The 14,597-nt window shown below is 35.3% G+C and overlaps 1 protein-coding gene across 8 annotated transcripts in view; it reads right to left on the bottom strand.

Annotated features, from left to right (window-relative positions):
* Positions 1 to 14,597, bottom strand: part of ARHGAP24 (Rho GTPase activating protein 24) — a 655,671-nt gene that overhangs the window by 35,336 nt on the left and 605,738 nt on the right. The gene's annotated exons all lie outside the window — the stretch shown is intronic.

Here is a 14,597-nt window from a genome sequence, read left to right on the forward strand (position 1 = left end):
GCCAGTCAGGTGCCCCTGAATACAGAGTTTGAGATGAATATTCACAGTGATAGCTTCATATGCTATCCCAGAATGCATATGAAGATGCATGGTCCCACGATATCATAGTTACTTATCTCAAACCTAAATAGATACTCCCAGAACATTATTATTGATTCTTCAGCCATTTTCAACCATTTCTTTATAATAAATTATCAAGATAATCAGAGAAATCAAGTATTTTAAAACCACATGACATCTAAAGGGCATATAAAAATGGTTCATAAGCACATAAAAAGATACACATCAGTAGTCATTAAGGAAATGCAAATTAAAACAACAATACCATTTCACACTCACTAGAATGGCTAGAATAAAAAAAATTGGCACACTCATACATTGCTGGTAGAAATATAAAATGGTGCAGCCATTTTGGAAAACACTTTGGCAGTTCTGCAAGTGTTACACATAGAGAAGACAATTCTATCTCTAGGTATATACCCAAGAGAAGTGAAAATGTACATCCGCACAAAAACTTGTACATGCATATTCACAGCAACATTTTTCATAAAAGCCAAAAAAGCCAAAATATCTACCAACCGATAAATGGATAACCAATATGTAGTATAGCCAAGGAATGAAATTCTATTCATCAATAAAAAGCAACAAACTACTACTGATATATGCTATAACATGGATGAAACTCAAGAGCATTACTCTAAATGAAAAAAACTGGATGCAAGAGACTGTATATTGAATAATTCCACCTATGTGAAATGCCCAGTAAAGGGAAAATCTATAGAGACAGAAAGTAGATTACTGGTTTCCTGGAGAGGAAGGGCTGCTGGAAATAACGGTAAATGACATAAAGGATGGTATTCAGGTGATGAAATGTTCTAAAACCGGTACGTAGTAATAATGGTTGCATAACTTGGTAAATTTGTCAAAAATCACTGAATGCTATCTTTGAAATGAGTGAATTGCATGATATATAAAATATGACTCAATAAGTTTATTTCAGAAAATACATGCCTTTGAGGGACATACTTTCACCCAGCTCATGCAAGAATATCTACAATCTGACTTATAAGACACACACAAGCGCCCACTTTCAGAATGTAAAACATTGCAGGTATCTTATTTCTTTCAGTAGGAATTGCCATGGAGATTTCAAAACAGAAAAATATCCTAGATTAAAAACACTGAAGGGTTTAGGTTCAAGCATAGGTTCAAGCAGATTACTTTTCCTTATCATATAAAATGTTAGAATCATCATTATCATACACATGATACCTACAATGGCAATAAATGTTAAGTGTCTTATTCCATTATATCACTTGCTTCTGGTGTCTTGTTCTATTTTGGTTTATTTATTTATTTAGTTTTTTTTAATTAAGTTCTTTTATTTCAATTCCAGCACAGTTGACACACATTTTGTTTTATTTTTAAGTGCATTAATGCAACAATTCTGCGGGTTAAACATTATTATTTCTGTGTTACACATAAAACTAAGCATTTTGAGAAGTGAAGTAACTAGTCCCAAATTGTTAACTTAGGTAGTAAATGGTGGGCCCAACTGAACTCTCTTATTCCTACACTGTTTCCTTACAAATAAGTACACAAACACCAACTGATATGCCAAATACTGGGAAGCTTCCTGTTAATTGACTATTTTTATTCATAATCCAATCAGGTTTCAGTGGAAGTGAGCTCTAAATTTATTAAAAGATAAATTGAAAGGAAAGTGAAACTCATGGCCTGGCTTCCAGTGTACAGGCTTTTAGATATATCACCAAGAGTGAGCACAATGAAACATGACAGATTTCTAACTAACAACCTGTACTACATGAAATATTTAGTAAATACCCATTCATGTGAATATCTTCCACATACAAGATATTTTCCTTTAAAACATTAATTTTTCCGACCCTGGTATGCTTACAAAGGGGTTTTGTGAAACTCTAGTGAGTCACATTCATTGTTCAAATTAGGTAAGAAGCCATGTGTTCAGGGAAGAGGGTCTGTCAATGTTACTGAAGAGTAATCTGACGGTTTTTCCCAAAGTGTGGGATATTCCAAGTATGATTCCACACATAGAGATCACTAAGTGACATCAAATCACAGTTTGCTGATTATCTTTCACCTCTTCTGATTACGTCACATAGGAAGTACCAGTTGGAAATGAGTGTATATTGATCAAATTTACAGAAGGCCTTAGGGTCAGTCTTTGGAAAGCAGCTGTATTCAGCTGGCATTTAATAACATGTTTTGTTGTTATTTCATTTATGCTACATTGACCTTGTAATTTATGGCATGTGGTGCTGGTTTTCAACTAACAATAATATGCATATCCTTTTACAAGAAAATTGATAAAACAGTGAATAAATTTAAAGAAAAATATTAGAACTAGTACAGATGTTATATGGATATTGCTAAAATCATGACGGTACTATGTGAATGACAGAAGTTTGAGATGTACTCTAAGGTGATGGTTATCAAATCCGGTCACACCATCATAATATCTAAGAATTGCATCAAAAAATAGGAATGTTAAGAGTCACCATAGTTAAACAGCCGTTCAGGTCATTGGAGGGCTGGCTCTCTCCTGGCTTAAGAGAATCATTTAGGGTGCTGAAAACAGATAACCAGTTGACCACCTACACATTCAGGGCTTGCCTTGGGCAAACTCCTGGGAGACAGTTTTTGCTTTTCCAACTCCACATGCCCTGAAGCTACCACTTGGTTTCTTCACTTTCCTCCATCAAACTCTACCTGTGGAGCCTTTATTCACACTGTGATACAAAGGCTCTATAACTGTGTAGTTTGCTACTGAACTCCCCAGTGTTTGATTTTTCACATGGATCAAAGGATAAAGGTGCAGGAAAGTTCTTTTTAGGTTGTTCTAAAATTTCAGGCCCATTTCAGGAGATAGGAAATAATATATTTTACACATTAATTGTACACCTCAGAAAATAAAATATCCTTCACAGTAGATTAAGACCTGCCCTGCTGAGTCAGAAGTAACATGTTGCTTTCAATAATGCCATGAGGATGATTTTTTTTTCATTTCATGTATGAGAAAACTGAGGCACATCACTTCAAATGAGCACTTCTTCTGACCCCACATTATGACACCCTATAGCCTGGCTAGTATTACCCAAGTTATGAGTTGAGAACCTTGCATATAATAATTACTTGGGGATTTGTTTGAAATTCAGATTCCTACGCATCCTCCACCCTTTTAAATAGCAGTGAGAGCCAATGGGGTCTGAGTATCAGAAGCTTGTGACACCTCTTTGGGTCATTCTTACGCAAATGAATGTTTGAGAATCTCTAGGGACTATAATGTTCCCCTCCTTTCAAGTACACTTTTTATAACTCAGGTCAGTAATGCTCAAAGCTGTATTGCTACTCAGATGATAAAAATTAAAATATGTCTGGTTTTTCTGTCTTCTAAATTTTAGACTTAAAAACATTTTTTTATTTCTACAGACTTCCAGTTTGTTTAGTGATCTTAATTCAGTCACCAAAACAAATACAAAAATAAACAAAATGGTAGAAGAGGAGTAAAAGGATTGAGGGCAAAATGAACAGAGTATGTGGGAAGGTGTCTGGGGTACCTTGGACAGTAGTTATCTTACGGGATTCTTGAACAGAATGTGTAAAGTCACTGACTTCTACAAACTTCTGTCCTTGCTCTTGAACACTGTGTGGTAAGTGCATAGTTTTTTTGTTGCTGAACAATTAATGTTCTTTTGGTGATGCCCACATGGTCATTCTTAACCTTATCTTCCCAGCTATTCCAAAATGCATCTTCTTTAACAGCTGATGCCACCTGGAGAGCTTTGGAAAGAACATTCCGCTTCTAATCTGATTTTACACATTCTATATTTCATTTTTATCCCCTCAAAGTGAGAAGTTTAATATAAGATATTATACTTTAATTTGTTTTCATTTCTGAACAGAAATAATAGAGAAAAGAATGGTTAGGAACTATGATATCTGTTGTTTTTTACAGGTGACATAAATTGATAAAATACAAATTCTTTTAGCTCAATGAAAATGTCCTTTCTCACAAAATTCAGTTTGGTCAAGGAGTCTGTGGGAACACGCCATCTAACTGTAGAAAAAAAAAGCCATGCATAGATAAAAGTCTTAAACTTGAACCTTAGAACTTGAAAAATATCATGAGATAATTAAAGAGCAGAAAGTGCCTGGTTTAATAAAAGCTGGTGCATGTGCCTGCAACATCTCTAAATTCAAATAATGTATGTTCCAAATTTCTTTTTCTCAAGTAATCTTTTTTTTTCCTCCCATAGGACAACATATGAAAAGTCTTCTAAATGGATCCATAGCTTCAAAAACACAGGCTGATTTATGAATACAGATGGTTGTTAGCATTGGACTGATGTGTGCAAAACACTGAAAACAACAGGTAGAGTGAGACAAAGCAATGCACTGATATGATGAATTATTACACAGTCCTTGAAATCAGGTTTGTGAAAGCTACTTAGTGATATGAAAAGTTGTTCATGCTATAACATTAACAAGAAAAGGCAAGACATAAAAACCATGTGATTCTAATACTTTACATATATACATATCTGTATTTAGATATATCTGTATGTTTAAGTCTCTACATATTACATATTTACACATTATATATTTCAAGAACTCTCTGGGTTATTTAATTTTGAAATATCCATCCTACCTTCTTATATTCTTCTATATTCTAAACTGTATACAAAACGTTATAATTTAAAATATGATGTTAATAATATTTAAATTAAAATTTAATAACACTTTATACTGTTATAATTTTTAAATGCTATTAAGAAAGTTCACTTTAAAGTCAAATTTTAGGGCTTAATATTGGAGCTTCAGTAATATTAGGTCTTAATATTAAAATTAAAGATTATGTTTGTAGAATGCCTGTGAGAATTTCTTTCCATATTTTAATACATATGGAGATGAAAGATAAATCTTGTTGACTCTTTAGTGAAGTATAAGCATTATGAGAATACACAGGGGAACATATTTACTCATTCTCACTCTTTTCATGTATTTCACAATGAAAAATTTCTGTACTTTGCTTTATATCCTACTATCTATTGAAAACATTATACACAATCTGTGTTTTTAAACTTACATCATTTTAAAATCATTTTAATAGTGAGCATTGGTGAAACTAACTTGAACTAGCAAATGTTCCAAAGCAGTCTGTCTTCACATTTGAAAAACTGAAACATGAGCTAGCTAGGACTGGGCCATGAGAAATTTCAAATTCAGACAATTTATTGAAAAAGCAGATAGGGTAGAATATTCTACTTGGACATGTTCTGAAAATAATCTTACTCTCCTTGGGAAATTATGGATTATTTATTCCTCTACCAGTGGAACCAATAATTACATTTTACCACAAATATGTACCTCTCTTCTTTATATTTCCGTGTTTATGGACCTGGAAGTTCTTTTTTTCTTTTCTTTTTTTTTTTTTTTAATCAGCAGAATCCAGTAATTCGCATTTGTGCCTCCCTATGACTGCAGGACTCGAGCTTGACAATTTATTTATCAAAACAAGGATATTTAGATTGCCAGAATGTGATATTGTGATGAAAAAGAGAAATATACATATATACATTTTTCCTGGTTCTTGGCCAGAACTCCTAAAACCTTTGTAATTCCCTAATGGTACAAAGTAATAGAAACATCTTTTGTTATAATATTTGGTTTTTATCCCTAATTCCTGAAGTAGTTCTATCGAAGAAGATGAAAGAAAAGTCTTCCTTATTCATAAGTAGCCTTTTTCGGGCCACTGGGGTGGCTCAGTCTATTGAGCATCTGACTCTTGATTTCAGCTCAGATGATGATCTCACAGTTGGAGTCCTGCATGGGGCTCACTGCTGTCAGCACACAGCCAGCTTCACATCCTCTGTCCCTCTCTTTTTCTGCTCCTCCTCCATGTATGCTCTCTCTCAAAAATAAACATTAAAAAAATAAAATAACAAGGTCCTTTCAACCACACTGGAGTTTATGTTAATGAGGTCACTTTTGGGAAGCCCCTAAGATGGGTAGGGCTGGTTGCCAGAGGAAGCAACCTTGTAATTAGGGTGTTGGAACTTTCACTCCTCAATCTCTGGGGAGGGAAGAAGGAACTGAGGGAAGAGGGAACTAGACACTCAGTTCAATCCCCAATGGCCAAAGATTTAATCAGTCATGACTATGCAATGAAACCTCCATAAAAATTTCCTAACTAAGAGGTTTGGAAAGCTTGTGGGCTAAGTGAACACATCCTTGTGCTGGGAGGGAGGCAGCATGCCTGACAAAGCCATGGAAACTCTGCACCCTTTACCATACTGCCCTATGCATCTGTTCCTAAACAGATCTATTCCATCTGGCTGTTCCTAAATTGTATCCTTTTAAAATAAACTGGTAATCCAGTAAATAAACTGTTACCCTGAGTTGTGCGAGCTCTTCCAGCAAATTATGAAGTCCAAGGAATCTCCAGTTTAGAGCTGGTTGATTAGAAGTACAGGTGCCAACCTGGCACTTGTGATTGGCATTTGAAATGGGAGTGGGGAGAGGGCAGCCTTGTGAAACTGAGCCCTTAACCTGTGGAGTCTGCAATAACTGGACAGCTAATATCAGAACTTAATTAAATTGTAGGACACCCTGTGGGTGTTCACCAAGAATTAGAGAATTTCTTGCTGTGGAAAGCCTATACATTTGGTGTCAGAGTGCTCTGTAAGTAGAGTAAAAATAAATAAATAAATAAAAATTTTAAAAATCCCTTGTTTTCCTTTATAGAGTGGGCATTTTTTAACATGTAAAGAAAATTATTCCATTTACTTGTTAAAATATTTCAATGGATTTCCATTTCACTTGAAAAAGAAATTAAATTCCTTCTCATAATCTATTGGACTACAAAGATCCATCTCTTCCAGCTCATCTCCAAAAATTGTACTTGTCACTCACTGTACTCTAGCCACAATATCGTTCTTTATGGTCTAAGCTAAGCTATGCTCATCTCAAGGCCTTTGTACTTGACATTCTACCTACAGTGTGCCTCTACCATATCTCAGATATGGCAGACTTCTTTTTTTTAATATGAAATTTATTGTCAAATTGGTTCCATACAATACCCAGTGCTCATCCCAACAGATGCTCTCCTCAGTGAGATATGGCAAACTTTTTCCTGTCATTCAAGTTAAACCTAAAAGTTATATTCCCAGGAAGGAGACATGTGTTTCCACCACTTCACTCAACGTACTAGCAGCTCAACTTTAACATGCTTTGAAATTATTTACATATTGACTGCTTACTGTTCATCTCCCCACCACTAGTGATACAAACCCAGAAGAGAATTGACTTTGTCTTTTTTACATAGAACAGGGTCTAAGACATACTAAATTCTCCAAAATTATTTGTTGAATGAATGAATGAGATGGACTGTCAGATTGACAAAGGTAACTGTCAATAATTTGTCTCATCCCTATAACATTCATGTAACTCCTTCCATCAAGAAGTAGAACCAATTTTTAATCTCTTTTGATCTGAACTGGCCTTATGATTTACTTTTGACCAGTAGTATTCAGTGGATGTGACATCGTGCCAGTTCTGGGCCTCACCCTTCAAGGGCCCTGATAGCTACCACTCTTATTGTCTTTTAGTCCTGGGCTACTGTGTAAAAGGTTCTAATAATTGGTCAAAGAGAGAAGCTCTGTAGGATGCATGACTGCAAAGAGAAAGAGAAGCTCAACTCACCATCAGCCATTTCAGCCAGCCCAACCTAGACACCACATTTGGATACTGCACCTACAGGAGGTCATGGCAACTGTTACCGTGCCTCTGCCAACACTCCCCACATGAAGAATCTGAAAGGTTGCTACTGTTTTAAACCAAAAAGTTGGGACTGGTTTGCTATACCTGAAACAGTCACTGGATCCAGAAATTGGGTGCAGATGCAACAAAACTCTAATTGTATGGCATTGGCTTTGCCCAGGCAGTGTCTGGACAGTTGCAAGGGGACTATTAGATGATTGGAACTTGAAATGAGAAAATTGCTCTTAGAAGCTAAAGAAAAATAAAAGCTTATTAAGCAGTGGTGGAAAAATTTGTAAGACACGGAATACAGAATATAGAAACTCAAAATATAGAAAATGTTCCTGATGAAGCTAATTAGAAACTGTTGAACTCTGAAGGAGGATTTGAAGAAACTATAGTGGCCCTGGGATAGTGTTTCCGGCTGGTAAAATAGTATTAAAGTAAGAAACAGCCACAGAGCAAAGATAAAATCCAGAGTGCTGCCATAATAACATGACCTGAAGGTAAAGACCCACTGATGGTGTGAATGTAAGACTCCTGGTTAGAACTTCTCTGAAAGACTTAGGGTAGCACCTCACAGATTCTCTCAGCAATACAAAAGGATTTAGAAAGAATCTTAAGATTGTTCCATAGCACTCTGACTCACAGACGCAATATTGCAGGACCTAACACAAATGCACTTATGGGTGTGACTTTGTTTCAGTGAGAAGATTATAATTGGACACTTCCAAGGTTTTTAAAGGAACTATGGCAACTTGGAATAAAAGGGACAGTATCAGTTCAAAAGGAAAAGAGGCTTTGAGACCCCAACTTTTTATGGGCAGGAAGCAGGCTAAGAAACCACTTAATTAGAAAAATGAGCCATTTCTTGTTGGGTTTGGGGTGAAGAAAAAAAATAAAAGAAGTCTCATGGAGCAGAACCAGGGGTCTAGAGGGCAGCCCAAAGAATAGAGAGGAGCCAAATGTTAGAGAACCAAACCCTAACCGAGGCCCATTTCCCACCCCCACCCCCCCAGAGAGGGGCCCTGACAACATGTGTCCAGCAGGATTTCAGAACTGCTATGGATGAGAATCTGCTCACAGTCCTCACAGAGTAAACAGATACCATATCTGCTATTAAAAATGAGAAAACTAGGGGCGCCTCAGTGGCTCAGTCCGTTGAGCGTCCAACTTTGGAGGTCATGATCTTGCGGTTTGTGAGTTTGAGCCCCGCGTTGGGCTCCGTACTGATGGCTCGGAGCCTTGAGCCTGCTTAGGATTCTGTGTTCCCCCCCCCCCCCCCCGCCCCGGCCCTACCCTGCTTGTGCTCTGTCTCTTTCTGTCTCTCAAAAACAAAGAAACATTTAAAAAGTATTTAAAAAATGAGAAAAACCCTAGATTATATGAAACAACTGTTTTTAAGATACTGGACAATTGTACAAAAATGTGACCCTTGAGAGTATGGAATCAAATGAGGTAAGTGTTACAATTACTCCAGCCTTGCACATTGTCATTTACCAGAGCCTGGGACAGGGATGGGAACCCTAAATAGAAAACAGCAGTCTCACTGAGCTAAGAAGACAGAGAATACAGTTTGGAGGGCTTGAAGCAGCTGGCATTTGTGATGTAGACTACTAGAGAGGAGGGAGCTTTGCACAAAATGACTTCTTGAAATCTACATACAGGTCTTCTGTCTTCATCTGAATACCAACATGAGCCTGCAGAAAGTAACACGCTATAGGGCTAAACACAGAACAACTACCAGGGAAAGAACAACTATCAAGGATAACAGAGTATAAGATTTTAAAAAATTTTTAATTTTTAATTTTTAGTTTTTAAAAAGAGAGAAAATCAACGACACTAAAACTGGTTCTTTTTAAGGTTTAACGAAATTGATAACATCTAGATAGACTGAATAAGAGAAAAAGATGTAACAAATTGCTAATATCAGAAGTAAAAGAGAAGACTTTACTAAAAAGCCTACAGATATTATTAAAAGAGGAATATTATAAACAGCTTCATGACAATAAATTTGAAAAGTTATATGGAATGGGAAAATGTCATGAAAGAGACAAATCACCAAAACTGGCACAAGAATTAGAAAAGTCATCTCTCTCTCTCTCTCTTTTTTTTTTTTTTACATTTACTTATCTTTGAGAGACAGAGTGAGACAGTGCACGAGTGGGGGGAGGGGCAGAGAGAGAAAGAGACACAGAATCCAAAGCAGGCTCCAGGCTCTGAGCTGTCAGCAGAGTCTGATGTGGGGCTGGAACCCACAAGCTGTGAGATCATTACCTGAACTGAAGTCAGGGGCTCAACTGACTGAGCCACCCAGGTGCCCCCATCTCTTTTTTTTTTTTTTTAATTTTTTTAATGTTTATTTATTTTTGAGAGGCAGAGTGTGAGCAGGGGTGGGGGGAGGGGAGAGGGGTGGGAGGGGCAGAGAGAGAGAGATATGAAATCTGAAGCAGGCTCCAGGCTTTGAGCTGTCAGCACAAAGCCTGACACAGGCCTCGAATTTACAAACTGTGACATCATGACCTGAGCCAAAGTTGGACGCTTAATCGACTGAGCCATCCAGTCACCCCAAGAAAAGCCATCTCTAAAAACTTCCCCACAAAGACAACGTCAGGACTAGATGACATCACTGGTAAATTTTACCAAATATTTATGGAGGGAATAATACAAAACACACATACTCTTTCAGAAAATAGAGGTAGAGGGGACACTTTCCAACTAATATGGGGACCAGAATTTCTCTGATAACAAAACTAGTCAAAGATACTATAAGAAATCTACAGGTCAAAACCCTTGATGAATATAGGTCCTCAAATCCTTAACAAATTATTTGCAAGTCAGATACAGCAATATATAAAAAGGGTAATGCATCATAACCAAATGTGGCTTATCCTAGCAATGTAAAGTTGGTTTAACATTCAAAAATAGATTAATGTAATTCAGGACATTAACATAACAAAAGGGAAGAATCAGATAATTTCTGTAATAAATGGATTTTATAAAATATGATCCTCATTTGTTATTAAAATTGTAGCCAAAGTGGAAATAAAAGGACATTTTCTAACTTCATAAAGGTCATCAGGAAAAAAACCTATAGCTACCATCACACATAGTAGTGAAAGACTGAAAACTTCCGTCTACATACAAAAAGAGTATGTATACCTACTATTATGGTAGATGAATTCTTAGCAAGTACAAGCAGGTGATAAAAAGAAATACAAGGCCTACATATTGCAAAGGAAGAAATAAAACTCTCATTATGTACAGTCAATACGATTATGTATGTAGAAAATCCTAAGCGATCTACAAAAATCCTGCTAGTGCTAATAAATGAACTTGCCAAGTTGGTAGGACAAAAATCTATACATAAAAAAATCAATTGTATTTGGATAATCTAGCAGTGAGCAATTATAAAATTAAATATTAAAAACAATACTATTTACAGGAGCATCTAAAAATAGCAAACACTTGAGGATAAATTTAACTAAATGGAGCAAGATCTTACATCAAAAAATACAAAATGTTGCTGAAATACAAAAAGTCCTAATGAAATGGAGAGATTGGCCATTTTTATGGATTAGAAGATTTCATAGTTTTAAGATGTCAATTTTCTCCCAGTTGATTTCTGGATTCAATAAAATTTCAGTCAAAATCCTAACATACTTTTTTTTGTAGACATTGACAAGCATATGCTAAATTTCTTTATCTTTTTAAAATGAAGATGTAAATGACCTAGAATAGGCAAAACAAATTTGAAAAAGAACAAAATTAGGGGATTTGTTCCACTTGATTTCAAGATTTTGTTAAATTTTAATCTTTATTCTTGAGAGAGAGAGAGAGAGAGTGAGAGAGAGAGAGCAAGAGAGAGCACTGGCAGGGGAGAGGCTGAGAGAGAGGGAGACATAGAATCCCAAGCAGGCTCCAGGCTCCGAGCTGTCATTACAGAGCCCGATGAGGGGCTCAAACTCACGAACCATGAGATCATGACCTGAGCCAAAGTCAGACGCTTAATGGACTGAGCCACCCAGGTATCCCTCAAGACTTTAAAGCTATAGTGATTTTTCTCTCAAAATAGCCTCCTACAAATCCTTCCTTCTCTGTGTGTGCTTACCCCTCTTTCCATCAAATGGTGTTTATTTTCCTTCTCCTCAAATGTAGGCTGGCCTGTTTTGTGACTCGCTTTGACCAAGAGACTACACCAGAAGTCACACAGTGTCATATGGACTCAGCCCTTGTGAGGCTTACAAACTGCCATTTTTATTTTCTTGGAACCCTGAGGTATCATGTCAATAGGTCTGACTAATCGGCTAGAGGTAAAGGCCATACATATAAAGAGCAGCTCTAATAATAGATGTGAGATTTACAGAGAGAGATAGAGGGAGAGAGAAAGGCCCAAGTGGACTTCAGCCATGTTAGCCATGTCAGACAAGGCTCTGCACATCTGAGTAGAACCATCTTATATCCTTCGGACCTAACTGATCTCCATGAATCAACATCATGTGCAGGAAAAATGAGCACATCCTGGCCAACTCCTGCCCAAAGTACAGAACCATGAGCAATAACCAGCTGTTATTACTTAAGTCACAAAGTTTGGGGGTGGTTTGTTACACAAGTGTAGAAACCAGAAACACTGAATGACTGAGCAAATGAATGACACTCTCCTTTTCCTCCTAGGATGCTAGCAACATTACCATATTGTGCTAACATTGAAATACTCTATGCAATTCTCTTCTATAGCTTTTCTAGTTGACAGGTAGCTTCCATAATTACTCTTTATAAGTTAAAAGTTAAGGACATTTTTATGCAGCATGATATCGACAGGTAATTAAAAGACCGTTCAGGTTAAATTTCTGATTGTAAAACGGTGCTTACTGGAATCACAATATTTTTAAAAAAGTCATTATCCCACAAAATCAATGTTCATCTTTTGTCACATTTTCATCAGTCTGTTTATGCATTAGTGCATTTTATACAAAAAATACTTTTTATAAGTGAGATAATATTTTACATAAAGATTGCACAATATTTCACTGTCAGCTCAGCTATTAAGAACCTGATTTGGAGATAATTAAGAACCTGATTTGGAGATAATTGCTCACAGAGCATACCTTTTCTTACAGGTATCCTAAAATTTATAAAATATCCTTCCATTCTTTCTTATTAGTGAGAATCTTGTTATAAGAACCAAAAGCATAAATGCCTATAGCAAAATAATTTTTAGTAAATATAGTTTTCTATAATGTCATCTGTGGTTTTTGGCCATATATAAGAAAAAGCCGTTGAAATTTATCAATGTCACATGAAGTTTATGGTAAAAGGTTTTATTTATCCCATTATATGATATTTTATTATGAGGATCCCACTGACAAATTTCTTTTAATTTTGAAGCTAAAAAATTACATTTCTTCTAGATAAACCATTGTGTATATCCTGTGAATAGACTTGAATTTGCAACTATTATTTAGTGTTGTTTTTCAAAGTATAGAATAAGACATTGGGCACCCCTGCCAAAAGTATATCTGTATTCTTGAAATTTGTTCTCTGATTTTGGTTTTGAATGCATTTATTTGCCTCCACATTTAATTTTTATCTCTCAGAGATAATTTATGAATGTCTATAAATTGTAATACTTCTGTAAACAGGTAGGATTTTAATCAATTAATTGATCCTGTCTTATTTTTCCATTTATCATTTCCACTTATTATTTTATAATTAGCATTTTTCTAAAACTTTCATAATTGTATAACATTTTGTTATATTAATGCAGTATTATTTAATTGACCATACTCTACTTCTGGAGATAATAGATTGGTGTTCATTTTTTACTATTATAAAAATTGTAATAAGCAACTTTATACTTGTTTTTTTCCACAGATCTGATTTTTTTCTAAGACTAGAATATCTTGCTAAAACGGTCTTGAAATATATCATCAAATTTCTTTAGAAAGACTACAACAATTTGCTCTCTTGCCATCAGAGTGCCTACCTTAACATACCTTGCCAGTACTGAGTATTATCATTGTTCAAGATTTTGTTAATGTGATTAGTGGGAGGACATTAAATGATTTAATGTGCATTTCTTAGATTATTAGCAAAAGCCCATATTTCCAATAATGCTCCCTTTGTCTCATATCATGTATTCAAGTGTCTTCTTGTCTACTTGTTCTGTAGATCTGGCTCTATCCATGTGCTAATTCTATGATTTCAAAGAAATAATAGTATGCAATTGTCAGTTTTCAAATAATATGACTGTTCTTATCCACAAAGTCTAATACTGAGAACCTCCCCTGAGGAAATTATTAAAATATAGAAAATACTAACGTGAATGTATACCCCCTACAACACTATTTATAATATAAATATAAGTGATATAAGTGATAAAAGTGATCATATAAATATCCAAATTGTTGAAATAATTATGAATAATATACATGTAGAATGAAATATTAGATGTGAAAAATTATGCTTATAGAGGTTGCCAATCATCAAACATTAGGTTAAACTATACTAGAATGTTGGGGATATTTCAAATATTAATATGAAAATATCAGCTATACTATACTACATTAATAATATTAGGAGAAAAAATATTATTTTCTACTAAATTAAAAAAAGTGAAGAGAAGGAGGTAATTTATAAAATATTATCATAAGTGTTTAATTCTTAGTGGAGTTATGGATGCTTTATATTTTCTTTTCTGGAACTTTCATTATTTCCTGAATTTCATCATGCTATATGTTTCTTGTTTCCTTATAAATCTATTCTAGATTAAGGTGGAGCTATATATTTAAAAATAT

This window comes from Prionailurus bengalensis, chromosome B1 (assembly GCF_016509475.1).
Source record: "Prionailurus bengalensis isolate Pbe53 chromosome B1, Fcat_Pben_1.1_paternal_pri, whole genome shotgun sequence".
Classification (NCBI taxonomy): Eukaryota; Metazoa; Chordata; class Mammalia; order Carnivora; family Felidae; genus Prionailurus; species Prionailurus bengalensis.